At 46.0% G+C, this 27,849-nt stretch overlaps 1 protein-coding gene across 2 annotated transcripts in view; it reads left to right on the forward strand.

Moving 5' to 3' along the window:
- Positions 1-27,849, forward strand: part of NOL4L (nucleolar protein 4 like) — a 499,130-nt gene that overhangs the window by 225,848 nt on the left and 245,433 nt on the right. The window contains exon 2 of one of the 2 annotated variants that reach the window (XM_033962718.1): positions 2,488-2,687. The exons of the other annotated variant lie outside the window; for it this stretch is intronic. The gene's annotated coding sequence lies outside the window, so the exon portion shown is untranslated. The remainder of the gene's footprint in view (positions 1-2,487; positions 2,688-27,849) is intronic. 2 annotated transcript variants of the gene reach the window in all.

Below are 27,849 nucleotides of genomic sequence, written 5' to 3' on the forward strand. Positions count from 1 at the left end.
TTAGGGAGGGAAGGAACAGAAAGGGAGAGAAATTGGACACAAGGGATGGTTTGGAGGAGGGATAGAGATACTGGATAGGAGGGTAATTGGGAAAAGAAAGGGAGAGATGGTGGGCCCTGGGGTGGTGGGGAAGGAGGGAGAGATGCCGGATGAAAGGGTAGTTAAGAAAAGATGGATCAGTGGAGGGAGATAAAAAAAGGAAAGATACCAGACTTCCAGGGAAGGGAAGGGAAATGGAAAGGGAGGACAGAGATGGCAGATGGATGGTTAGCATGAAGAAAGAAGGAGACCCTGGCAAGCAAGTTATCAGAAGACAACCAGAGCCTGGGACCAACAAGATCTGAAAAATAACCAGACAACAAAAGGTAGAAAAATTAATTTTATTTTCTGTTTTGTGATTACAATATGTCAGATTTGAAATGTGTATCCTGCCAGAGCTGGTGTTAGACCGCAAACGTGAGCTAGGATTTAACAGAGAGAGGAAAAGTCCTTTTTGTTTCTTTATTTTATTTACACCACAGCGCCAATGAGGTTAGGAGAAGCCAAAGGGGTTGAAAAGTATAAAACCCACCAGGATTTTTGAAAAAAATCACCCAACTGGGCAGGAAAATAAAATTGAAAAACCAATTAAATAGGCTGAATCGAAATTTTTCTTCCTGAATTGGGCAGTTTGCACTACTGTCTCAGACTTTAGGACCTGGGATTGGGGAGAGATGGCATTGTCAGTACTTTATAATGCAAGTGAAACGAGAGTTTGGTCAGACTTTTGAAGGGTCTGCAGAAGAAAAATATTGTATAGGCCGGGGTCATGAGACAGCAGGAAATGGGAACTTTTCTTCCTTCTATTTCTGTGAATGGAAAGGCTGAGGATGTCAGAGAGTTCAGGTAAAATATGTGCTTTATAAAAAAATATAATAATGTGTTTTATAAAGTTTATAAGCATTGCTGGCCTACCCGGTGAGGTGTTCCTAGTGGTGGTGGTGGTGGTGGTGGTGGCAGTGTGTCAATGTGTTGAGAGGAAGAGGTGGTCTGGGAAATTCTCCTGAGCAAACTCTGGGCCCATTTCCACCCCCCAGTTAGTCCACTCCACTCAACTGGTTCACACACTGAGTGGGTCTTTGGTTATTGTGCCTAGGTAGTTGTTTTGGGATCTCTTCCAGTGGTTTGTCAGTATCTCCTTGTGGTCCAAGGAAAGAAACTTTGTTAACCTTAGCATTGACCTTTTGTAACAGTGCTGCTTGTGTGGCATTAGGCTATGTAGTGATCAAAAGAAAAAAACAGACCTTTGCACATTTTGCACTATAGGTGGGTGTATGAGGAGATTCACATTTCCTGCACAGCTAAGTCCGTGTGAAGTTCCCTTGTGCTGTATTTGACATCTAGCAAGGTCTCTGTTTGGAAGGAAAGATCTAAGCTTAAAAATGAAGTGGCCAGAAGTTATGGTAAAAGCAGATAGCTTAGCTGGTTTTAAGAAAGATTTGGACAAATTCCTGGAGGAAAAGTCCATAGTCTGTTATTAAGACATGGGGAAGTGTCTGCTTGCCCTGGATCGGTAGCATGGAATGTTGCTACTCTTTGGGTTTTGACCAGGTACTAGTGACCTGGATTGGCTATCATGAGAATGGGCTACTGGGCATGATGGACCATTGGTTTGACCCAGTTAGGCTATTCTTATGTTATGTTCTCATCTGTAGGGGCCTTTGGTTTCACTTCTTATTTTAATGTATTTTTTTTCTGGGAACTTATCAGTGTTTTTTATAATGGGAACAAAAATGGAAGAGAATTAATGTGTGTAGAATGGAGGGGTAACTAATTTCTTCAGCTAAATAATTAAATCCACCTCAACCAGACATAGGAGAACTCGTACACCATTCACACACCCTCCAACAAAAAACGTCAAAAGAAAAAAACTGTTCGACAACCTTCTAGCCATTCGAGCTGCAACACTCGACCCCCAACTCTACAACCTATTGACCTCGACCACAGACTACAAAACCTTCAAAAAAGAAATAAAAACCCTTCTATTCAAAAAACACATAAAACCGAACTAACACAATCAGAACTGTCCCAAGCATCACCTGCAACTACTCCATACGTACTTCTGATGTCATGACAATTCAGACATAATTTATGTTATGTTATGTTTGGAATAATGGTTACATATATGAGGTTCAATAAAATAATATTTTCACTCCCTGTTTCTATTCTGACCATTTATACCGTTTCATGGTTATTACAAAAAATATTTTTTACATGGGGGGTGGGTGGGTGGGTGTCAAAAAATGATGGGCCCCGGGTGCCACATACCCTAGGTACGCCACTGCTAGTACCCTTTTGAATAGGCGCAAATTATGAAGAGGTTAATGTTGAATGCTTATAACCAGATCCAAGCTCTGTTTCTGAAGTAAGTGTATATGCTGTTACTGTGAAGGATGGTCTATAAGTACTAATAAATATAAACATATAGTTTTTTCATTCCTTCTTCAGGTAAACCCTCAGGCATGAGCATAAGGTGGAACATGGACCTAGATCCTCTCTGTTAGGCAGATAGGGAGTATCAGCCAGATTATCATCTCTGAAGTCAGAAGAATTAAACCATTGACCGGCGGCAGGAAAGGCTCCCACGGGTCCATTTTTGGCCTTACAGTCTTCTCCCTCCATCAGCAAACCTCAGACTTCATCTAAAGGTAAACCTTTTAAAGGCCATGAATCCTTCCATTCCCCTCCTAACCTTGGGGCTACATCTATACCCCTCATCATCTCATTTCACTTCTGGCAGCAAAACAGTTCCTTCTCATTCTAAACAATATGGTAGAGAAGGTACCCTAACATGAGGAAAAAAAAGGCTACTATTCAAATTTATTAATAATTCCCTCCTCCTCCAAAAAGAAGAAAGGAAGTATTGAGTCTCTTTCCCATTCTAGATCTCCGTTCACTCAATACTTTCCTCAATCAAGGAAAAGTTCAAGCTTTTCACTCCCACCCATCCTCCCTCTTCTGAGACCCAACAATTGACTTCCCACCCTAAATTTCAAAGATGCCTACACCAACATATTTATTTATTCATAGGCAGTCCCTCCGCTTCCAGTTCCTCAGCCATCACTTCCAGTTCAATATGCTCCCTTTGAACTCTCTTTGGCACCACACATTTTTTTATAAAGTACCTAGCGGTGGTGCATCTGTGCAGAAAACACCACCTTGTTTATTTTCCTTACCTGATTGATTTACTTCTAATGACACATTCCAGCAAATGCTTACTGCTCACGATACAGGACACCTATCCACCCTATGATTCCTGGAGTTCATTATCAACTACAAGAGGTCATCTCTGATCCTAGCTCACTTGATCACAGTCATAGGAGCTCACATGAACACTATCATAGCACGTCCCTACCTGTACAAGGACATCATAGCTCACTGCAGCCACTACTACAATCTACCTGCATGCCTGGTGTTTGCGAAATCACATTGTGACATCTCTCTTCCAGGTACCACATGTAAGCATACACTGTGGCCCTTGCAGTGCCAACTTTAATTGCACTGGAATTGGCAAACTCAAACATTGCCAGGTCAAATTCTGCTGCCAAACATTTTGGTCATTGGGGCCCAGGGAGCTACGTCTACACATCAGTTACCTAGAATTATGCGCTATCTTTCAATATCCTTGGTTGTGTTGCACACAAATCCTCATATAAACAGATAACCAAGTAGCAATGTTCTATGTACTTGGGATAAGAATATACTTCTAAATTCTCTGTCTAAGCAGAAGGAGTCAGATTTTGGGCTGAGGGTATATCTTCCTCAGCATCTGACCATGCTCCCAGAGAAGCTGATGGAGGTACTGGAAAGGAACATAGAGATATGGAAGGGCCTCTTATGTTTTCCTCTGTCCCTCCAAGTGGACATCCAAACAGTTTACTTCCCAAATCGATGAAATGTATTGGTGGATTCACTCAGTAGTTAACTTAAACCTTCAAAGACTGTTCCAGCGTTGAGGGTACCCAACCATACACCTCTTTCACTCTCAGGACCATGCAAATATCCACAATTTTGTTCCCTTCATCTAGCACAACAAGCCATTGCATGAGATGCCTTCATCATCCCTTGGATAGGGGAAATTCTATCTGCCATTCCACCAGTACCACTCTTCTCCAGGGTCCTTCAGAGAATCATCCAGGACTCTGCACATCTCAACCTGATTGCTCCTCGATGATTCAGGCAAACCTTATCTTATCCACCCCTCCCTCCTCACATATCAGATCAGTCAGATTCTTCATCTAAACCTAGCGAGCCTCAACTGAGCGGTGTTGAAATTGAACCGAGAATCCTGGCTGTAGTTCCAGTCTCTGTCAGTACAGGAGGTACTCCTTGCAGACAGGATCTCATATGTTTTTGTGATGAATGTTATGTATTTTATGTATATTTGATGACTTATGCATGTATTCTTTGAATTCACTTAGGTTTTAGGTAGGCTGTAAACTTTTTGAATTAATAAATATCAATCTGATGGATACGTTTTTTCTCAGTGGGCCTCTTCCCAATAACAAGACCTCTTCATGTGTCCAGCTGCACACTTACTGACTTACCTCCTCTGCTTATCGGATTCAGGTCTCAAAACAAATTCAGTATGCTTTTACTTTTCTGTTCTCTACCTATTTTATCCCACTGGATGGACAACCAGTCTCTAAACAACCCCTAGTGGCATGATTCCTCAGAGATCTCATCAATCTCTAACCTCCGCTTCATGATTCATCTCCACCATGGGATCTCAATGTTGTTTTGGATCAGCTCATGAACAATCTTTTTGAGCTATTATGCAATGCCTCTTACATTCCTCACAAGAGAAGCAGTTTTTCTGATAGCCATTTGTTTGGCATGCCGAGTCAATGAACTCCAAAAATGGGTAACCTACTATCCATACATACAATTCTTCCCTAACTGTGTCCAACTACGCACACATCCTAGGGTGGTTTCAGATTTCCTCCTCAACCAGAGCATAGTTTTACCAGCTTTTCGCATACCTCACTGACAGGACAATGCCTCCATACCCTAGACCTCAGGAGTTAACTACTGTGTGAATCCACCAATACATTTCATCAACTTGGGATGTAAACTGTTTGGATGTCCAGTTGGAGGGACAGAGGAAACATAAGAGGCTCTTCCACATCTCTATGTTCCTTTCCAGTACCTCCATCAGCTTCTCTGGGAGCATGGTCAGATGCTGAGGAAGATATCCCCTCAGTCCAAAATCTGAATTTAGATCTCAGGAGAGCACTTTTTTGCTTCAAGGAAACTGCAGTTCTCTGCCATACAAATTAGAGAATGACACAGGGAAAAAATCTATCCCCGTCACTGCCCCATCTCCGGCCCACCATCCCCTTCACCGCCCCATCACCGTCACTGCCATCCCATTCACTGCCCCTTCACCATCCCCACAGCATCCATATAAGCCTCAGTACTGCAATATTTAGCTTATTCCTTCCTTATAAATCAAAGTTCTGGCCTCTGAACTAGAGAAAGAGATGTTCATCTGGCAGGGCTTTGTTTATAAATTTTTATCAACACAACTAATATACTACTTTATCCTAAAGAAAAAAAGAAAAAGAAAATAAATATAATTTTTTTCTACCTTTGTTGTCTGGTTTCTGCTTTCCTCATCTTCTCATTCAGTTCATTCCATCCACTGTGTGTCTTCTCTCTGCGTCTTCCATTTGCTCTGTTACTGTGCCTCTCCCTTCACCCCTCCACCCCCAATTGGTCTGGCACAAATCTTCTTCCCTCCGCTCCCCCATAGTCTGGCATCTGATTTCTTCCCTTCCAGCGTCTTCTCCCCACTCTGTCTTCCACATTTCCCTTCAGGGTCTGTTCCTCTCCACCCTCCTTCAAAGTCTGTTCTATTCCTTTCCACCACCACCCTTCCCTCCCTCCTTCACCATCTGTTCCTTTCTACCACCCTTCAGCTCCTCTTGCACGGCCTATCTATCTACCTCCCTCCCTCTTACTTTCGTGGCATGTTACAATGTAATTTGTGCAAGCTGCTGGAGCCTGCGAGCTCGGTCCCCAAACAATCTCGCTAATGTGTTCCTATTTTCCCCATTTTTAATAACTCACCTATGTATCCGGCATTGCCCCCCCCCTGTGTCCATATACCATCCCCATGGCATGTATGTCCCCTTTATGTCTCTGTCCCTGTGCCCCCATGCACATAATTTCCCCTCTGTTTCTGTTACCTTCCTGTGTCCAGATTTCCCCTCTCTTCCTCTTCCGCACCAAAGTGTCTCTTCTCTTCAACCCCATCTAGCTTCTTTCCCTCTTTCTCCCCCCCCTGCTTCCGGCATCTGGCTCACCTGCCTGTCCTCCCCTTTCTTTCCTGCTGTGGGTTTCTTTCTCTCCCTCTTCATCCCCTTGGCCCAGAATCTCTTTCCCTTTCATTCCCTCCTTTCTAGTGTGAGCCGGGAACACGCGCGATCGCGCGGTCCAGCAGCCCCCTCCCGCCCGATTGCAGCGTTCCGTCAGCTCCCTCCCTCCACCTCACCTTATATTCCGAGTTTGCTGGCTTTCTTTTTCGCCCAGCCGCACGCTTTCATAAAGCCACGCATGCGCGGCTGCTTAGTTGTTCAATCTTCTCTGATGCAACTGGAAACAGGAAGTTGCAGCAGAGAAGATTGAACAATTCAAGCAGCCGCGCATGCGCGGCTTTTTGAAAGCATGCGGCTGGGTGAAAAAGAAAGCTGGCAAACTTGGCATCTAAGGTGAGGGGGCGGGAGGGAGATGGCGGAATGCTGCGATTGGGCAGGTGAGGGCTGCTGGACTGCGTGATCCTTGATTGCCTCACTGTGGAGACAAGACCATTCACCGCTCCACAGGGCAGTGAATGGCCTTGTCCCCGTCCCCGCAGCGACCACTATTTTCTCTTTCCGTGTTTCGGCGGGTTACCCGCAGCTACTCACGGCTAGCCATGGTTAACAACCACCGTGTCATTCTCTAATACAAATCAGCTGTTCTTCACCCATTATGGCCAACCCAGGTCAACCAGCCTCTAGATCACGTGTCAAACACAAGGCCAGCGGGCCAAATCCGGCCAGCCTGGCCTTTTTATGTGACCCGCGGCAATGCTCCTGAACGTCCCCCTCTCAGAGCCCAGCGTGTCCTCCCTCCAGCGCCCGTCTGACATCACCGTCACGCCAGAAAGTCTGCCGGCTTTGGCAGTGTTGTTCATGGCTCCCCCTCCTGCCTCCTGTCCGCTGTCCTCCTGCGTTCCACCTGGACAGAAACAAGAAGTTGCGCATCATTGGAGACAGACCACGGCAGGCGAAAAGCAGGAGGGGGTGCCATGTACAACATTATCGAATCACACATGCTGGGCTGCTCCCTCCCCTCCCTCCCATTCATCGTGCAGCAGAACCCTTTCCCAGCTTCTGTCCTTTCCTCCCTCCCATCCCTCATGCAGCAGGACTCTTGAGCGAGCACAACCCCGAGCACCTATCCCCACAGCCGAACCCCCATCCTTCCCTCCCTCCCATCCAAACCCCACCGACCATGAGCAAGCCCTACATTCCTCCCTAAGCAGTTTCAGGCTGGCAGCACTCTAAACAGGCTGCTTTGGCCTTGTCTGCCCTTGAATTCACTCTGCTGCATTACTGATGATGTCATCAGTAATGTGGCAGAGTGAATTCTCAGGTGGACAAGGCCGAAGCAACCTGTTTAGAGTGCTGCTGGCCCGATGCTGCCTAGGGAGGTATGTACTAGGGTTCGCTCGTGGTTGAGGTTTGGGAGGGAGGGAAGGATGGGGGTTTGGCTGCACGGCAGGGGTGAGTACTTGGGGGGGGCGGTGCTTGCTCAAGGGTTCTGCACAAGGGATGGGAGGGAGAGAAGGGGAACTGCTGGCGAATCCCGGGACTAGGGCTTATTTTTGGGGTAGGGCTTATTTTCGGAGAAACATGGTAGCACCAAGGGTACCGAAGACTGCATGTACCGAGAACAATGGTACCAGTGCTTTTTACCACATCGGTAAAATGGAGGGCACTAAGCGGCACCAGTGAAACCGACATCCAAGCCCTAAGTCTCAGGGGTGTGAGGGATGAGAAGGAGCTGGCTTGGGTTTCGGACGGAGAATCGATTGAAAAGATTTCTCATGGTCCGACAGCTTCTTAGTCGGCGCCTCGATGGACTCATCGAAGAGGTCAGTACCCGCACACAGGATATTAGCCAGCCTGTCCTGTAGATTGGGGTCCATATCGATGGTCCGGAGCCACGCAAGCCGTTGCATGGTTACTGAACAAGCAGTAGCCCGAGCAGATAACTCAAAGGCATCGTAGGAGGACTGCATAAGCTGTAAACGGAGTTGGGACAACAAGGCCAGGACTTCTTGGAACTCAAAGTGGGCCCGAGGATCCAAATAGGCCATGAACTTAGGAAGGATGGACAGGAAAAACTCAAAATATGTAATAAAATGGAAATTGTAGTTGAGAACTATGGATGTCATCATAGAGTTCTGGTAAATTCACCTACCAAACCTGTCCATCGTCTTGCCCTCCCTGCCAGGTGGAACAGTGGCATATACTTGGGAGGGGTGAGACCGCTTCAATGAAGACTCCACCAACAGGGATTGATGAGAGAGCTGAGCACCGTCAAACCCCTTATGATGAACCATACGGTACCTGGCATCCAATTTGACCGGAACAGCGGGGATGGAATAGGGAGTCTCCAGACAGCAGACAAAGGTCTGATTCAGCAGCTTATGAAGAGGAAGCTTGAGGGATTCAGCAGGAGGTTGAGGGAGATGCATTGTCTCGAGATACTCCTTTGAGAATTTGGACCCTGTGTCCAGTTGGATATCCAAATCAGCTGCCATCTGACGGAGAAAAGAAGAGAACGACAGTTGGTCAGCCAAAGCAGGGCTTCGAGATGGGCTCGAGGAAGTCGAGGCCTCCTGATCCAATGAAGACGGGGATCTAGGTGGGAAAAAAGATCCCATTGTGTCCTCGAGCTCCGGCATAGGAGGAGGTGAAGTAGCCGGTGGTGAATACTGAAGAAAAGGCTGCTTCCGATGAGGCGAGGCGAGGCATGCCTGGATGAATGCCTCGAAGAATGCCTCGATCGATGGTGCGAGCTATGCCTGGAAGCAGGCCTCGATAGACGAGGTGAGTGTGTCTTCGCTGAGGCCCCCAGAGAGTGGATGGGGCTGGAAGCGGTGGATCGAAGCAGAGGAGGATGGCTGGAAGATCCTCGAGGCACTCGCAAAGACTCGAGCCCTTGCATCGAGTGGATAGGTTCCAATGGAGGCATTTGCAAAGAATCTACTCCTTGCATCGAGTGAATCGGTTCCAATGGAGGCAAGGGCAAAGACTCTGCTCCTTGCGATGCATGCATCGATGCCAGACCAGACACTCGCAGAGACTCTGCTCCCTGTAGAGAGTGTGCGTACCGCTGAGGCACCGGAGGCGGCTCGACCTTGTGGGAGACCTCCGCGTGCCCAGGCTGGATTTGAGAGAGAAGCTTCGGCCCCTTAGTGGTAAAGAGCTGAATGAATTGCTTCTCAAATAAGGTCTGGAATGAAGCCAGCAAGGATGGATCCGCGTCACCAACGGGACCACCTGCACGGGCTTCGGGCTTCTTCGAGGCAGTGTGAGAGTGCTTGGACTTAGAAGCCTTGGGCACCTTAAGCACTACTGGGAGAATGGGCTGCTGTGCAATATGACCTGAGGAGACAGAGGAAGGCACCGCAGCCTGCGTCGAAGACTGAGCCGGGACAAACAAAGCAGGTTTGATGAGGCTCAGAGTAGAAGATGTGGAAGCCTGGAGAGCCTCGGGAGAGGTCGATGGTGAAGGGCCCTTCGATGACAAAAGCTCCCTCGAAGACTCCATGCTGAACAGCGACTCCCACAAGATGCAACGACGCTTAAAAGCACGGGCTGTAAGTGTTGAGCAAGGCCGGCACGATTTCAGGAGGTGTTGAGGCCCGAGACACCGAAGACAGCGTCGATGAGGGTCCGTCAGTGAAATCGCACGCTGGCACTTGGAACACTTTTTAGATTCAAACAGTTTTATTGATGCAAATATCATCGAGTACAATAAAAACAGCATCAAAGGACATCAATAATGCATCAATTATTAATAAACATAATAAAATGACAAATTCCAATATCAATAAACCCCCACTTATCTATATGAATTTGAATCTTTACCATCCCTCTCCACACCCATCCAATAGTACTCTCTACCCAATGATACTTTCTTTATTTGACTAAATAAAAATCCCAATTAAGAAATTCAACTTAAAATCGCATTACAGCCCTTAGAATGCAAAACTTGCAAATAAATACAGCATCAAAGGACATCAATAATGCATCATAACCCCCACTTATCTATATGAATTTAAACCTTTACCATTCCTGTCAACACCCACCCCTTCTCACCCAATAGTACTCTCTACCCAATGATACTCTCTTCATTTGACTTAATAAAAAGCCCAATTAAGAGATCCAACTTAAAATCGCATTACGACCCTTAGGATGTAAATCTTGCAAATATGAATCCCAAATTTGTATAAATAACATCTTTCGCTTTCTTACAATTCCTGTATCTCTAGCTTCCCAAATGGCCAACTGATGTAATTGGTTCCGCCAATGCCAAAACCTCATAGGATCAGGAATCATCCAATGTTGTAATATACATTTTCTAGCCAAGAGACTCATTAAAACCAGTAGCAGGCCGGGACATAGGCCGGAAAAGCTCTGCCGCGAGATCGAAGCCACGGGGCTGCGGCCACTTGGCCTGCCCGGCCGAACGGATGTAAGAATTTTTTTTTAAAAAAAACAACAAAACACGATGAAAATCAGCGATTATGAGAAAATAAACCCAAAACCGCGGACTTAGAAGGCATAAGTGAAGAAAACTTTGCACAGAGAGTCGAAGATGGACTTCTCGGCTCCGCGGAAAAGTAAGAACTGAGGAGACGCGCCCTGTGCTGGGCGGGAGGGCACTCGCGCATGCGCAGTGTGGGTGACTCGAAACTTCGAGTTTCATCAAGCAAGACTGCTTGTGAGGCGTCCGCATCGGGGCTCCGTTGGATCACGTCACCCACTAGTGAGAATACCTGTCTGCTTGTTCTGGGATAAAAATTGTTATTAATCAATTTATTTATTTAATTTACTGCCATTTCATGAAGAGATTCACCCAAAGCAGTTTACAAATCATTGAATGGTAATCAGGTACTCTTACATATTTCCCCTAACTGTCTTAACAGGCTCACAATCTTAACTCTGGTAACTAGGTCAATGGAGTGTTAAAATGACTTGCCTAGAGCCAAAACAAGCAAGCTTGTTTCATTCTAGGGCTGGGGGATCCTTTCTTTTTGAAAGGGTTACTGCTGAGTTTTCTTCTAAAGAAAATCATAGCAATAGTCAATATCACACCTAACACAGCAGCAGAAATCAAACCATACCAGTACCACTTGCTGATGTTTATCCTTTCTTTCTTGACAGGATTCCTGCCAAGTTTCCTTTTGATAAAGCAAAATCACAGCCACACCAAGCACAGCAGCAGCAATCAACCCGTACCACTTGCTAATGTTTATAGAACCTGATAAAGAAATTATCATTTCCCTCTTTTGTCCTCGCATGATGTTTCTGGTGTAACAGGAAATGTTGTCATAAGTAGAGAACTTGTGACTTTGCAAAGACCATTCTGCTTTGATGTTTCTGATCCAGGTACTGGTCTCAGACTCTGCCCTGATGTTTCTGATCCAAGTACTGGTCTCAGACTCTGCCCATCTCGTTTCCAGGTCACTTCGGGCTCTAGATACCATCCTGTACATTCACACAGAGCTCACACTCTTCTACCCTGGTGAACAGTCATGGAGTTTTGAGGCGCACTGCCCATAGTTGCTACTTTCTGTTGCAGTTCTGCAGTTTCATAATCTAGATAGCCTCAAAACAAACGTGTGTACCATCCTTCATCATAGATTGTGATGTTGCGTATCCTCAGTAACATATTTCCAGTGGAGATATAATCTCTGATCAGCTCCATCCTCCCTCTGTATTCTATGAGCTGGCACTTGTTCTGGTCCTTCCCATTTTCATACAAGTGAACACCACCAGATTCAGATCATAACCACCACAGCTCCATGCTCTCCATACAGATGGGCAGGAAAAGGCAGCAAATGGGCAGGAAAAGGCAGCAGAATAACACATCTTCACCCAAAACGGCGATGACAGAATAATCAGGGCTGATGACTTTATCTTTCCCCAGACAGAACATGAAGAAGGACACGGTACTACTCGAAAGGGTCCAGAGAAGAGCGACTAAGATGGTTAAGGGGCTGGAGGAGCTGCCGTACAGCGAAAGATTAGAGAAACTGGGCCTCTTCTCTCTCGAACAGAGGAGATTGAGAGGGGACATGATCGAAACATTCAAGGTACTGAAGGGGATAGACTTAGTAGATAAGGACAGGTTGTTCACCCTCTCCAAGGTAGGGAGAACAAGAGGGCACTCTCTAAAGCTGAAAGGGGATAGATTCCGTACAAACGTAAGGAAGTTCTTCTTCACCCAGAGAGTGGTAGAGAGCTGGAACGCTCTTCCAGAGGCTGTTATAGGGGAAAACACCCTCCAAGGATTCAAGACAAAGTTAGACAAGTTTCTGCTGAACAAGAACGTGCGCTGGTAGGGCTAGTCTCAGTTAGGGTGCTGATCTTAGATCAGAGGGCCGCCGCGTGAGCGGACTGCTGGGCATGATGGACCACTGGTCTGACTCAGCAGTGGCAATTCTTATGTTCTTAAAAACGTCAAAAGTGACCAGCGGAGTGCCACAGGGTTCGGTCTTGGGCCCGATGCTATTTAATATCTTTGTTATGGATCTAACTCAGGGACTTCAAGGCAGAATTACATTGTTTGCTGATGATGCTAAACTATGCAACATTGTGGGCAAAACAACAGAACCTGATGGCGCAACCAGGCCCAACACTATGGAGCAGGACCTGCTTTTATTGGAACAATGGTCCAGTACTTGGCAACTAAACTTTAATGCCAAAAAATGTAAAGTGATGCATCTTGGAAGCGGAAACCCATGCAGAACATACACCTTGAACGGTGAAAACTTAGCAAGAACCACTGCAGAAAGGGACTTGGGAGTTCTCATCCGGGAAGAAATGAAAGCTGCCAATCAGGTGGAGAAAGCTTCAGCAAAGGCAAGACAAATGCTGGGTTGCATCAGAAGGAGCTTTATCAGCCGAAAGCCTGAAGTCATACTGCCGTTGTACAGATCCATGGTGAGACCTCACCTGGAGTACTGTGTCCAGTTTTGGAGGCCACATTATCAAAAGGATGTGAAGAGAATGGAGTTGATCCAGAGAATGGCCACTAGGATGGTCTCAGGACTTAAGGACATCCCATATGAAGAACGTCTGAACAGACTACGCTTATATCTCTCGAGGAGCGCAGGGAAAGGGGGGACATGATAGAAACATTCAAATACATCACGGGTCGAATTGAGGTGGAGGAAGAAATCTTTTTTCTTACAGGTCCCATGGCGACGAGGGCATCCGCTAAAACTTAAGGGGGGAAGATTTCATAGTGACACCAGGAAATACTTCTTCACCGAACGGGTGATTGATCGATGGAATAAACTTCCACACTAGGTGGTCGAGGCCAGCAGTGTACCTGACTTCAAAAGTCGATGGGACAAATAGGGGGGAGTGCTACAAAGTTATGCATGAAAGAGGAGTATACCAGGGAAGGAGGGTTCTTGGGTGGGGAGACTTGGGCCGCTGGCCCTCTTCTGCCATCATACTCTGTTTCTATGTTTCAGTAGAGCCTAGGGGTTGTTGGCCAGACTGAGCCAAATTTAGGGCAACACAAGGGCCCAATCAGGTCCCTTCCCTACCCTCCCTGCCGGTGAAGAGAAGAAGCTGATGTGGTTGGAGAGTCCTTTCCCATAGGAAGAAAAGCCTGACCCCAGGTGCCGGCACAGTTCCCTGTGCGCGGCAGCATAAGCTCCCTTTGCCTTCCGGTAGTGCGGGAGCATATGAGTGCTTGGTTTAGGCTTTGGTAGAGAAATGTTCCTGTGCATATTCCTGTGGCATTGGGCTCAGTTGAAAAATATTCCTGTGGCTTAGGCCTCAGTTAAGAAATGTTCCTGTGGCTCAGGCTTCAGATGCGAAGTATTCCTGTGGCTTAGGCCTTAGTTTAGAAATATTCCTGTGGTGTAGGCCTCAATAGAGAAATGTTCCTGTGCATTTTCCTGTGGCTTAGGCCTCAGTTGGGACTGTTTCGGTGGCTTAGGCCTCAGTAGAGAAATGCTCCTGTGGCTTGGGCCTCAGTGGAGAGATCCTGGGGCTTGGGCCTCAGTGGAGAGATGGGGCTTGGGCCTCAGTAGATAGATGCACCTGGGTCTTGGGCCTCAGTGGAGAGATGGGCCTACGCAGGTTCCTGTGGCTTAGGCCTCAGTTCAGAAGTATTCCTGTGGCGTAGGCCTCAGTTGAGAAATGTTCCGGTGTGCCTGTGTATGTTCCTGTGGCTTAGGCCTCAGTTGAAAAATGTTCTGATTTTCCTGCGGCTTACGCCTCAGTTGAAAAATGTTCTGATGTTCCTGCGCATATTCCTGCAGCTTAGGCCTTAGTGGAGAAATGTTCCTGCAGTTTAGGCCTCAGTAGAGAAATGTGCCTGCGCATGTTCCTGCAGCTTAGGCCTCAGTGGAAAAATGCATCAGTCTCTCTCCTCTCGGAGGATGGACACCGCCTCCAGCATTGATGCCTTTGCCCTCACTAATTGGCAGGTCCCAGCCGCTGCCGCAAGGCCGGAGCGCTATTTCGCTTGCGGCCTAGTGTACATTGTTTAATTCTGGCCGACTGACAGTTGGCTGGGGCTAGGCTAGTAGTGGGCTAATTTGCAGTTCTTTCTGGCTCAGAGTTTTTCTTTCCACTCCTTCTAAGTCATTCATGTGGAGGAGTGGACTAAATGTTAGATCAGCTGCCTCAGTGTCTGAGGTTGTCGCTGTATCTCTTTGGGGCTCTGGAAAAGGCACTTGTCACTTCGGGGCCCGGGTTCAGTTTTGTGTCTGGCCTCTCCTCTGGCATTCTTCTTGACTTTGGTCAGCAGTTTGCCTCCTGTGGGAGCCCTATGGATTTGTGCTTTAGAAGGCTTCAGTTAGAGGAGGAGTCTTCCCTTGCCCTGTTTCCAGGCTTGATGCCTTTGACCCTTGCGAGGACCATTGCCAGACATGATGGTTCTATTCCACAGGAGGTTATTTGGGGCCTGGAGGTCATAATAGGAGGCTGCTTTGCACTCATTCTATTCATGGAGGAGCGATGTAGCTGGGTTTCCGCAGAATGTGTTCTCAGGCGAGGATTGCTCCTGCTCACATGTGTGTGGAGGTTAGCCTCTGTATGATCATGAGAGACATACTCTCTGGAATTTTGTATCTCCTTGGATGCATGCTACATGGCAGGATTTGGGGGCAAGGGATTTCCCATTCGCTTGTTTATTTCCCTTCCTACGTTTGGACTGCTTTGGTACATCCAACTAGTCTCTGGATTCATCTGCTGTTGATGACAAGGAAGGTAAAATTATGTCCTTACCTGATAATTTTCTTTCCTTTAGTCACAGCAGATGAATCCAGAGCCCCCACCCTGTTGCAGGGTTGTGTCACTCTCAAGCGTAGTTTCAGCATGGTTTTCGGCTGAAATTGCATTCTTGATTTTGAATCATCAATGGTGTGGGTGGCACATGTGTGGGAAAGAAGTTGCATATGTGTCTTATGTTTCATATGTTTTATGCCTTTTAAGTGCTTTACTTTATGTGCTTTATTTCAACTGCTTTGAGAAGACCCATACTAGTTGGCCAGGAAGCTATGGGCCTCATATTGAAAAAAACACAAACGTCAAAAAGTGGCCTAAATGGGTACTTGGACGATCAAAAAGCCTGATCATCCAAGTACCCATAATCAAAGCTGGTTTTAGACGTATCTAAAATCAGCTTAGGCCTTTCCCCTGCCTCTAAACGCATAGAGCGAAAAGAGGCGTTTTTAGAGGAGGGGAAAGGGCAGGAGGTGGGCCAACCTACACCTAGGCGTACAGCAGGTATAACCAAAAGTTTAGGCAGGTTGTCTAGTCGGCACTTATACGTTTTGACTTAGACCAAGTCAAAACAGGTAAGTGCCGAAAAAGGGGCCGCTGAGCTAATCGCTGCAGCTCAGCAGGGAGGTGCCGTGGGGCAAGAGGGCTTGGGCTCCCTTTTGCCCTGATCTTCAGGGGTTGGGGAATTGCCGAGGCAAGAGGGCTTGGGCTCCCTCTTGCCCTGATCGTGTCACAGGGGAGGGCTGATCGCTGCAGGAGAAATGGCTCATCTCTCCAGCTGCAAGGATGATGGCTCACCCCCCTCCGATCCGTGGCACTTCGGGGTGAGAATCGCTGGCAGGGGAGATGCCCTGCCGCGATGCTCACCCTAAAGTGGTGATCGCCCACCCCCCTCCGAACCGCGGCACTTTAGGGTGAGCATCGCGGCAGGGCATCTCCCCTGCCGGCGATTCTCACCCCGAAGTGCCACAGATCGGAGGGGGGTGAGCCATCATCCTTGCAGCTGGAGAGATGAGCCATTTCTCCTGCAGCGATCAGCCCTCCCCTGTGACACGATCAGGGCAAGAGGGAGCCCAAGCCCTCTTGCCCCGGCAATTCCCCAACCCCTGAAGATCAGGGCAAGAGGGAGCCCAAGCCCTCTTGCCCCACGGCACCTCCCCTGCTGATTACGATTGGGCAGGAGGGAGCCCAACCCCTCCTGCCCAGGCATACCCCCTACCCCCCACCCCCACTAAGATCTGGGCAGGAGGGATCCCAGGCCCTTCTTCCCAAACACAATCCCCCATGAAGCCCTCCCGATCCCCCAATTGGCCCCCTCCCGCTGACCCTCGAAACCCCGCCAACCCCTCGACCCCCCCACCCCCAATCCCCCTCCCCGTACCTTAAATTTGTTGGCCGGACGGACAGGTGTCAAGCCCGTCCATCAGGTAGGCCAGCCATCCGTTGAATGGCTGCCTTAGAGCCTGATTGGCCCAGGCGGCTCAAACCCCACCCACAGGTGGGGCCTGAGGCACCTGGGCCAACCGGAGTAGTCTATTTATTATGCCCCTCCACGCATTCAAGATATAACCGAGGATAAATAATTTAAAAGCTATCACAAAGCATGAGTTTAAACCAGGCCAAAAGATTTGCCCAAGATGCAGGTAAGACTTGCGTGTCAAACTGCAAGATCTAAGTAGTCCTAAGTCTGATTAAGAACATAAGAAAAGCCTTCACCAGATCAGACCGAGGTCCATCCAGTCCGGTGATCTGCACACGCGGCGGCCCATTTAGGTACTCCTGATTGGAGACCCAGATATACTGTAGCCCTCAATATGATTTGCAAGAAGGTGTGCATCCAACTTGCGCTTGAATTCCAGAACAGTAATCTCTGCCACAACATCCTCCGGGAGAGCATTCCAAATTCCCACCACGCGCTGTGTGAAAAATAACTTCCTGATATTCGTCCTGAACCTGATGCCACTCAGTTTCAGCAGGTTCAGGAAGAATATCGGGAAGTTCTTTTTCACACAGCGCGTGGTGGGAATTTGGAATGCTCTCCCAGAGGATGTTGTGGCAGAGATTACTGTCTGACGGTGATGATCCTACCAATGCATCTGAAAACCTCAATTCCAGCTTTTTACCACTAGGAATCTCTCCTCTAAAGATTCAACGGATTAGCAAGCAAAATTCCTTAAGTTATGCTAAACTCAAACTCTCTGAAGCTCATAATGCAATTGCAGACCAAATTGTAGTTATTGGTGACTTAACTCCAACTGATATCAAAGCAGAACCAGAAAGTAGCCAATGTAAAAGGTGTTCTGACTATGAACTTCTATTGACTGAACTGAAGCAGAAGTTGGAACTATCTAGTAATAGGGAGAAAATACAAATTCTCACTCTTGCTCCACACAGCTGGACTATTGAGAAAACTGCTCAGCAGATTGCACAGAAAGTCCTGGATTTTTATGAAGATGATGAAATCTCTAGAACAGGGATAGGGAACTCCGGTCCTCAAGAGCTGTATTCCAGTCAGGTTTTCAGGATTTCCCCAATGACTATGCATTGAAAGCAGTGCATGCAAATAGATCTCATGCATAGTCATTGGGGAAATCCTGAAAACCTGACTGGCATATGGCTCTCGAGGACCGGAGTTCCCTACCCCTGCTCTAGAATATGCCCAGGCAAAAAAGATTATGTCTCTGTTCGGATCAGTAGTGAAAAAGTGCAAAAGCAGAAAAGATTGCTATTATGCAATCTGAAGGAACTGTCCACTACCCATCGCAGTCAGCATGAGCCTGAAATTGGGTTTTCAAAGTTCTGTGAGCTTCAGCCAAAATGGTGTCATTCAATTCATCAGGGACTCATTCAGTTTGTGTCTGCACATTCCACCAGAATGTGAAACTTATGCTTTCAGCAATTGCAGTTCCAGATGACTACAAGGTGCTTCTGAATAAAACTGTCTGAGATATGAACTCAAAAAACTTCATGTTGCAGTGGTGTGAAATATGTCCTGGGCAGATCCCCCTGGAGGAATATTTTACTGAGTTCTTTGGTGAACATGATCCAGATGATATCATTGAATTTAAAAAGTGGATTCACACTGATCGGGATACACTGGAAACTCGACAGTTATCCATAGAGGACTTCACTTCCAAATTAATTGGAAAAATTTCTAATTTGGCCAGCCACCATTTTATTTCCAAGTACCAAAGTGCTTATCTGAAGGAACTGAAAGAAAATATAAAGGAGGGTATGCTATTGTTTTGATGGACTTCGCTGCAAATTATTCCTTCATCGTTCAGGATGCAGTACAGGGGTTTCACTGGGAAAATAGCCAAGCAACATTACATCCCTTCATTGTCTACTTCTGCAATCCTGATATTCAAAGCCTATGCATAATCAGTGACTACTTGCATCACAATACTATTGCTGTTCATGCATTTTTGAGGAAGCTTATTCTGCATCTGAAGGAAGTCTTGCCTGTCTTAAGCCATATTCACTACTTTAGTGATGGTTCTGCTGCACAATATAAAAACTTCAAGAATTTCATTAACCTCTGCAGCCATGATAATGACTTTCAAACTACTGCTGAGTGGAACTTCTTTGGCACCAGTCATGGCAAATCTCCATGTGATGGGATTGGGGGAACAGCCAAGCAATTAGCTGCCCATGCCAGCTTACAACACCCTCTCAATAACCAAATTTTGACACCAAGTGATCTATTTTAGTTCTGTGATAAATCTGTCTCGGGAATCAAATTTTTCTTCATTGCTAAGGAAGATATTGAAGCAATAAGACCTGCTCAGGAGCAAAGGTTTAGTATGGGTCACAAAGTGGCTGGAACAAAAGAAAATCACCAATTTAAGCCCATAGACACTGCTAGACTCTGCATTAGCAAAATTTCAAGTAACACCAGCTCATTCATTGCTAATGTCTTAGAGTCTGATCCTGATCCTGAACATGTCCCTAACTTTCAAGCATCCATCTTTCAACCTGGACAATACTTATCCTGCATATATGACAATTCTTGGAGGATTGGTCATGTATGTGAAATTTCAATGGAAGAATGTGACTTCCTAGTTAATTTTTTTGCATCCACAAGGTCCTGCACGGTCATTTCACTGGCCTCCCCACAGAGATATATGCTGGATCCCTGAATAGCATATTATTGCAGGCCTTAATGTACTTATGACCACCTCATCAGGCAGACAGTACACTTATCAACAAGCTATTTTGGCAAACATTGACCAGACTTTCAAAACCGTGTGCAAGAAACTGAGTTAAAAGTTGAATATATGCGATTTCCTGATCTTTGTCAGTATGTATGCGCACTTTAAATAAGTGTAGCTTTTGTACTTTTCTTTTTTGTCTTTAATAAAGCTTAGAAATTTATATGGTATTATCTGACTACTGGGAATGTCTTTCAGACAATGGATCAATAACTGATAAATATGTGGTCTCGGTGTATAATATACTTGTCATGATCTTCACGACCTGTGGCAGTGGGTATATGAAAATGCATGGATACAGGGAAAGGGATCATAAAACAGTAACAATCTGAACTTAACTGTGAAACTTCATGTACCTTGTTCATTTGCATACAACATGGTTTGTGTTAAACATGCCTCTTTTCAATATTAACTTGTGTTTAGACTTCTAAATTTTAGTAATGATACAGTTCTCAAAATTCTAACATACAAAAAATGATCTTCAAGTGCAGTTTCAAATTAATACTAGCTTGCTAGTATTTAACCATTGGTTCTTCAGAAAACCAGCTAAGTCGACAAACTCATGCTGGCTGGACTCCTCATTAGTAGTGCTGCCCGATTCAGGAAAGAAAAATAAAATTCGATTCAGCCTATTGAATCGATTTTTCGATTTGGTTTTCTTGCCCAATTGGGTGTGTTTTTTCAAACATCATGGTGGGTTTATTTTATAGCCTCTTCACCCCCTTTGCTTTCTAACCACACTGGCGCTGTGGTGTAAACAAAATAAACAAAAAAGACTTTTCCTCTCTGTTAAATCCTAGCTCATGGTTGCGATCTAACACCAGCTCTGGCAGGATACACATTTCAAATCTGACATATTGTAATAACAAAACAGAAAATAAAATTATTTTTTCTACCTTTTGTTGTCTGGTCATTATTCAAATCTTGTTGGTCCCCGGCTCTGGTTGTCTTCTGATAACTTGCCAGGGTCTCCTTCTTTTTTGTTTCTCCGTGCTAACCATTCATGTTCTATCTCTGTCCTCCCCTTCTGTTTCCCTTCCCTCCCCCGGAAGTCTGGCATCTTTCCTTTTTTTTGTCTTCATCCACAGATCCACCTTTTCTCAACTACCCTTTCATCCAGCATCTCTCCCTCCTTCCCCACCACCCCAAGGTCCACCATATCTCCTTTTCTTTTCCCAACTACCCTCATCCAGTATCTCTATCCCCCCTCCACACCATCCCTTGTGTCCAGCTTCTCTCCCTTTCTGTTCCTTCCCTCCCTAAATCCCATTGTCCACCGTCTCTCCCCCTCTCCTGTTTTTAGACCCATTATTTCTTCCTCCCTAAAGTCCGGCATATGCACATCTCTTTGAACCCCCCTTCCCTCCCTCCATGTACTTCTACACCAGGGCCCCCCTCTCCTGAAGGTCTGTCCCCCCTGAAGGACTGCACCCCCCCTGAAAGCCTGTATCACCAGCCCTGAAGGCCTGTCCCACCCCCCTGAAGGCCTGTACCACTCCCTCTGAAGGCCTGCACCCCACCCCTGAAGGCCTGTCCCCCCCAAAGGACTGCACCTCCCCCCGAAGGCCTGTCATCATCCCCGGACCTCCCGCCCATCCCTTTTTCTAATTCCAGCAGGGAGCAGCCTGCAGAAAGGATCGTGGGTACTTTAGCGATATTTGAAGGTTGCCATAGGCCTCAGGAGCTGTCATCCCTCTGCCGCAGTCCTGCCCTTCCTCTGATGTCAGAGGCAGGATCGCGGCAGAGGGAAGACAGCTCCTGAGGCCTATGGAAACCTTCAAGTATCGCTAAAGTACCCGCGATTCTTTCTGCAGGCTGTTCCCTGCTGGAATCAGGTAAATGGAGGTGCGGGAGGCCAAGGGGGAAGCCGGACACTGCAGCACTTCACAACTGACCCTCCCCCCTTGCCCTCTAAAGCAGGAGCGGCAGTGGCCAGCCAGCAAGAGGTAGCACTGCCAATCCTGCTTTAGGGTACGAGGGGGGAGGGTCAGTCACTGAATCGGGAGGCCAATTTTTTTTGGTTTTGAATCGATTTGAACTGATTCACCCAAAATGAATTGGTGAATCGATTTGAATCGTGAATTGGGCAGCACTACTCATTAGTCCCTTTGGTTTTTGATATATTTATAAATAATTAATATTCCTTCAATTCATTTTTCTTTATACTTATTAATTTCATACTTGTTTGATTATTTCATCCGATTATTTATTTCATCCAGTTATATATTTATTTCATCCAGTTATTTATTCAAACAGCTAGACACACTTAAAATTAATGACAGTGTACTTTGCTTGCTTAACAGCAACACCTCTCCGACAGAGATTCCGTTTCAACCCTTTCTTCAGGGAGCAGGTGAGCTTTTTAAGACTAACGGCCTCTTTTACAAAGCTGCGCTAATGGCCCCGAAGCCCATAGAGATTTAAAGGGCTTCGGGGCTGTTGCCGTGCGGCAGCTGCTAGTGTGGTTTTGTAAAAGAGGTTTTGTAAATGCTGAAAAGCCAAGATAAAAATAAAAGATAAGAGTAAAAATACCATTAGTTTCAGCTTACTAGCAAACTACAAAACCATTCTTATTATCTATTCTAGACCATTTACTTCTAAAAGCCCTTCGGTTTCCTAAAATATATCTAATAGAGCCTGTTGAAGACTTAGAAAAATGAAATGATATATTAAGATTACTAAACTATTCACCGGGTCAACGCTGTCTGATACATATTGCTGGTAATACAAAGTGAAAATGGCCGTGGCGTCTCTCCTTCTTATCAGGGAGGAACCGCCCTCTTTGTATGTGACTGCGTTCTCAACAGCTGACTGAAACTCTAATGTTTCAAATTACTCTGCTACTGTCAACCACTCAGCGTCCTCATTTAAACCTGCAGGAGCTATGGTGTTTACTTCAAATATCCATTTTAATTCTCTACATGCTAGTAGTCTGTCAATATCTCCTCCCTCCCATCCCATTTCTATTACATCTATAACTCCAACGCAGATGCTGGCATAATTGCCAATGCCTAACTAATGGTGCATTTTCTTTTAATGTATGGGCTCTAGACTTATGTTCAGTGAGTCTGATTTTGATTGCCCTTTTAGTACATCCTATCTAAATTTTATTACAGGGACATTGTATTATATAAATAACTGTAGCACTATCACAATTGGAATTATGATGAGTGGAGTATATTTTACTTGTTGGATGTCATAGCAGATACTACCCACTTTTTGAGGTTTATCAGGAATTTTCAAAATCTTCATACTTCTGACATATTAGTAACTATTGATCTAGAAGCTCTTTAATGCAATATTCCTCAACGAGCTGCTTTGAGGGTTACCCGTAATGCATTAGAACAAGCTTGTGGGTCCCATAGGATATCTGTGGATTTCTTGATGTCTTTGGCACAACTGGTTCTTACAAAAAGTTTTTCTGATATGAGGATGTTTTTTATCTACAACTTCATGGAGTAGCCATGGGGACTGCCATGGCCCCGAGTATGGCCAATTTCTATGTTACCCGTTTTGAAGAAATTTTTCTTTATGGCTCTGATTGGTTCAAATACATCCGTATATGGTCCAGATATATTGATAATATCTTTTTCATCTGGACTGACACCATGGAGTCTTTAAATCATTTTAAGACATGGATTAACACCTTGGATGTCAACCTAAAATTCACCATGGAATGTAATACCAAGTCTATTTAATTCTAAATGGATTGCGAGGACGAGCACAACATGTAGAAGAAGAAGGGATGCTGGGAAGCAGCAATCACAATATGATCCGCTTCGACCTGGATGCAGGTGAGAAGCATCAGTCCAAAACGACGGCTATGGCACTGAACTTCCAAAAAAGGGAATTACGAAGGGATGAGACTCATGGTGGGGAAGAAGATTAAAAAGAGAATAAGCACCGTAAAACACTAGAGCAAGCTTGGTTCCTTTTTAAGGACACAGTCACCAAGGCACAAAATCAATATATATCGTGCATCAACAAGGATCTAAGAGGAAAAAGAACAAAGAACCGGCATGGCTCACTGTAGAGGTGAAAGAAGCCATCAGAGACAATAAAACTTCGTTTAAGGAATGGAAAAGGTAAAAAACGGACAAAAAATGGAATACACACAAACAACATCAACGCAGGTGCCATAAGGCTGTAAAAGAAGCCAAAAGAGACTCCGAGAAAAAAATAACCATGAAGGCAAAAAACTTCAAGCCGTTCTTTTGATATATTAAGGGGAAACGACCCACGAGGGAAGCAGTGGGGCCGTTGGATGACCGTGGAATAAAGAGAGTGCTAAAGGAGGACAAAGCAATTGCTGACAAACTGAACACATTTTTTGTGTCTGTATTTATTGAAGAGGATATACACAGCATACCGGAGCCCATCAGGCTATATACTAGAAATGAAGACGGGAAACTGACAGGGTTGACGGTCAGTATAGAAGAGGTATGCAAGCAGATTGATAGGCTTAAGAGTGATAAATCCCCAGGACCGGATGGCATCCATCCAAGGGTCATCAAGGAACTGAAAGGGACTATAGCTGAACTGCTTCAGCTAATAGCCAATCTGTCGATCAAACTGGGAAAGATTCTGAAAGACGAAGGTGGCGAATGTTACGCCAATCTTCAAAAAAGGTTTGAAGGGAGATCCAGGAAACTAGACTGGTGAGTCTGACCTCAGTACTGGGAAAGATGGTAGAGGCACTGATAAAGGACCGCATCATTGATCACCTTGATGGACACGATCTGATGAGGACCAGCCAGCATGGTTTCAGTAAAGGCAGATCTTGCCTGACGAACTTGCTGCACTTCAAGGGAGTAAACAGGCAAATAGACAAGGGCGACCTGGTTGACATTGTATATCTGGATTTTCAGAAGGCATTCGACAAAGTTCCACATGAACGACTAATTTGGAAAATTGCATGCCATGGGATCGAGGGTGAAATACATGGATTAAAAAATGGCTGGAGCATAGGAAACAGAGAGTGGGGGTAAATGAACAATTCTCAGACTGGAAGAGCATCACCAGTGGGGTGCCACAGGGCTCAGTGCTTGGACCTGTGCTCTTCAACCTCTTTATAAATGATCTGGACATTGGTACGACGAGTGTGGTGATTAAATTTGTGGACGATATGAAGTTATATAGAGTAGTGAAGACACGGGGATTGCGAAGATCTACAACGTGACATAAGCTTGAGAAATGGGCTTCAACATGGCAGATGAGGTTCAGTGTGGATAAGTGCAAAGTAATGCATGTTGGGAACAAAAATTTCATGCACGAATACAGGATGTCTGGGGCGGTACTTGGAGAGACCTCCCAGGAAAGGGACTTGGGAGTTCTGATCGACAAGTCCATGAAGCCATCTGCACAATGTGCTGTAGCGGCGAAAAGAGTTAACAGAATACTACGAATGATCAAGAAGGGGATCACGAACAGATCAGAGAAGGTTATCATGCCACTGTACCAGGCCATGGTGCTCCCTCACCTGGAGTACTGCGTCCAACACTGGTCGCCGTACATGAAGAAGGACACAGTTGTACTTGAAAGAGTCCAGAGAAAAGTGACTAAAATGGTTAAGGGGATGGATAACGTGACCATTTATTTTTTCATCAAAACGGGACATCTATTAATATTCAGTCCCGCCCCCAATCCCACCATAGCCCCACCCCCAATTTCTTCCATTCATTTTTCATGTACACACAATATCTTATTATTTCATAATGGTAACCATAAAATTTAAAAAAAACACAAAACACCCTATACGCAGAGAAAATGTTAATTATCATTTATATTTGGGGGGTTTCAATGATGTCACCTCAGTAACTATAGAAAAATAGACAAATATAGTGCAAAATATAGACAGCAGACATAAATTCTCAAAACTGACACATTTTTATCACTAAATTGAAAATAAAATCATTTTTCCTACCTTTGCTGTCTGGTGATTTCATGAGTCTCTGGTTGCGTTTCCTTCTGATTGTGCATCCTATCTTTTATTTCTTTCTGCACTCAGGCCCAACAATTGTTCCTTTCTATTCCTTCCCTCCTTCCTTCCTATGTCCTTAGTGCCCCCAGTGCCTTCCTATGTCCTTAGTGTCCCCAGCGCCTCCTTCCTATGTCCTTAGTGCCCCAGTGCCTCCTTCCTATGTCTTTAGTGCCCCCAGATCCAGTGTCAGTTCTCCTTTGTACCTTTGTTCCAGGTCTCCCTCTCTCCCTCCTCTGTTATGATCTTGCCTCTCTCTGCTCTTCCTCAGGGGCTCTCCCCCTCTGTCTGCACCTCCCAAAGTCCTGCTTCTGCCTCCTGTCTTTCCCCTTTAGTCCAGGCCTTTATCTCTCTAGTCTTTCTTCTACTTACAACCCCCCCTTCTTTGCTGTTTTCTCTCCTTCCTTCATCCCTCCTTCCTATGTCCCCTCACTGCCTTCTAGCCTTTGTCCCACCCCCTCCCAAAAAGCCTGCCAGCCTACCTCTCCCAAAGCCAGCCTCCCCCAAAGCCAGTCTGCCTTTCTCCCCCAAAGTCAGCCAGTCTGCCTGCCTACCTCCCCCAGAGCCAGCCAGCCTGCCTGCCTGCCTACCTCCCCAGCGCCTGCCTGCCTCCCCCAAAGCCAGCCTGCCTGTCTCCCCCAAAGTCAGCCAGCCTGCCTGTCTACCTCCCCCAGAGCCTGCCTGCCTAACTCCCCCAAAGCCTACCTGCCTACCTCCTTTCCCCCCCTCCCTGGAAAACAAAAGCCTCCCTCCAGGCCCGATTTAAACTTCCTTCCCTGTCCACCGCGGCTGCTCATCTGCTGCCACTACTCGCACCCGGAAGCCTTCTTCCCAACATCAATTCTGACATTGGAGAGGACATTCTGGGCCAGCCAGGCAGCGATTGGCTGGCCTGGAACATCCTCTCCGACGTTAGAATTGATGTCGGGAAGAAGGCTTCTGGGTGCGAGTAGTTGCAGCAGAGGAGCAGCTGCGGTGGACCAGGGGAGAAGTTAAAATCGGGCCTGGAGGGAGGCTTTTTTTTTTTTTTTGGTGCGGCAGGGGAGGGACAGGAAGCAATCGCCTGTCCTGTTGTCCCCGCGCACAGCTTCGGGACGCTGTCCCTGAAAACGGGACATTTTGGCATCCCGAAGCTGTGTGTGGGGACAACAGGACAGGGGATCCGAAAACGGGACTGTCCCATTCAAAATGGGATGTATGGTCACCTTAGCGATGGAGGAGTTGACGTACAGTGAGAGATTGGAGAAGCTGGGGCTCTTCTCCCTTGAAAAGAGGAGACTGCGAGGGGACATGATCGAAATACTGAAGGAAATAGACTTAGTAGAGAAAGACAGACTGTTCACCTGTTCCAAGGTAGGGAGAATGAGAGGACACTCTCTAAAGTTAAAAGGGGATAGATTCTGTACAAATGTAAGGAAATTCTTCTTCACCCCAGAGAGTGGTAGAAAACTGGAACGCTCTTCCGGAGTCTGTTATAGGGGAAAACACCCTCCAGGGTTTCAAGACAAAGTTGGACAAGTTCATGTGAAACTGGTGAGACAGGACTCATTTGGAGCACTGGTCTTGACCTTGGGGTTGCCATGTGAGTGGACTGCTGGGCAGGATGGACCATTGATCTGATCCAGCAGCGGCAATTCTTATGTTATTACATTTTTGGACACAAAGATTATCAAGCAAGACAATCGCCTTATTTCCATGGTTTATCGTAAACCCATTGAAAAGAACACTTATCTCAGGTATGACAGTAGTCATCCCACATGGTTAAAGAAGGCTTTACCTAAAGGCAATTCTTGAGAATATGCAAAATTTGTTCCACAGTACAGGATTTCAAAAAAGAAGCCAAAATATTGACAGCCAGATTTAAGGCATGCAATTATCCCGCTTGGACCATCAAACGTGTGCCTATCATCGAGCCTTGTATGTGAACCCCGCTTTATTACTCCAGAATCAACCTAGAGATCCTTTGGAAAAACAATTTTGTGTTTTGACACATTTGGATAGATTGGCGAGGGTAATAGCTAGCATTCGTCAACACTGGCATATATTATCTGTGCATCAAACTTTCAATAAGGGCCCTTGTATTGCCTAC

Source organism: Geotrypetes seraphini, chromosome 11 (genome assembly GCF_902459505.1).
Source record: "Geotrypetes seraphini chromosome 11, aGeoSer1.1, whole genome shotgun sequence".
In the NCBI taxonomy this organism is placed as follows: domain Eukaryota; kingdom Metazoa; phylum Chordata; class Amphibia; order Gymnophiona; family Dermophiidae; genus Geotrypetes; species Geotrypetes seraphini.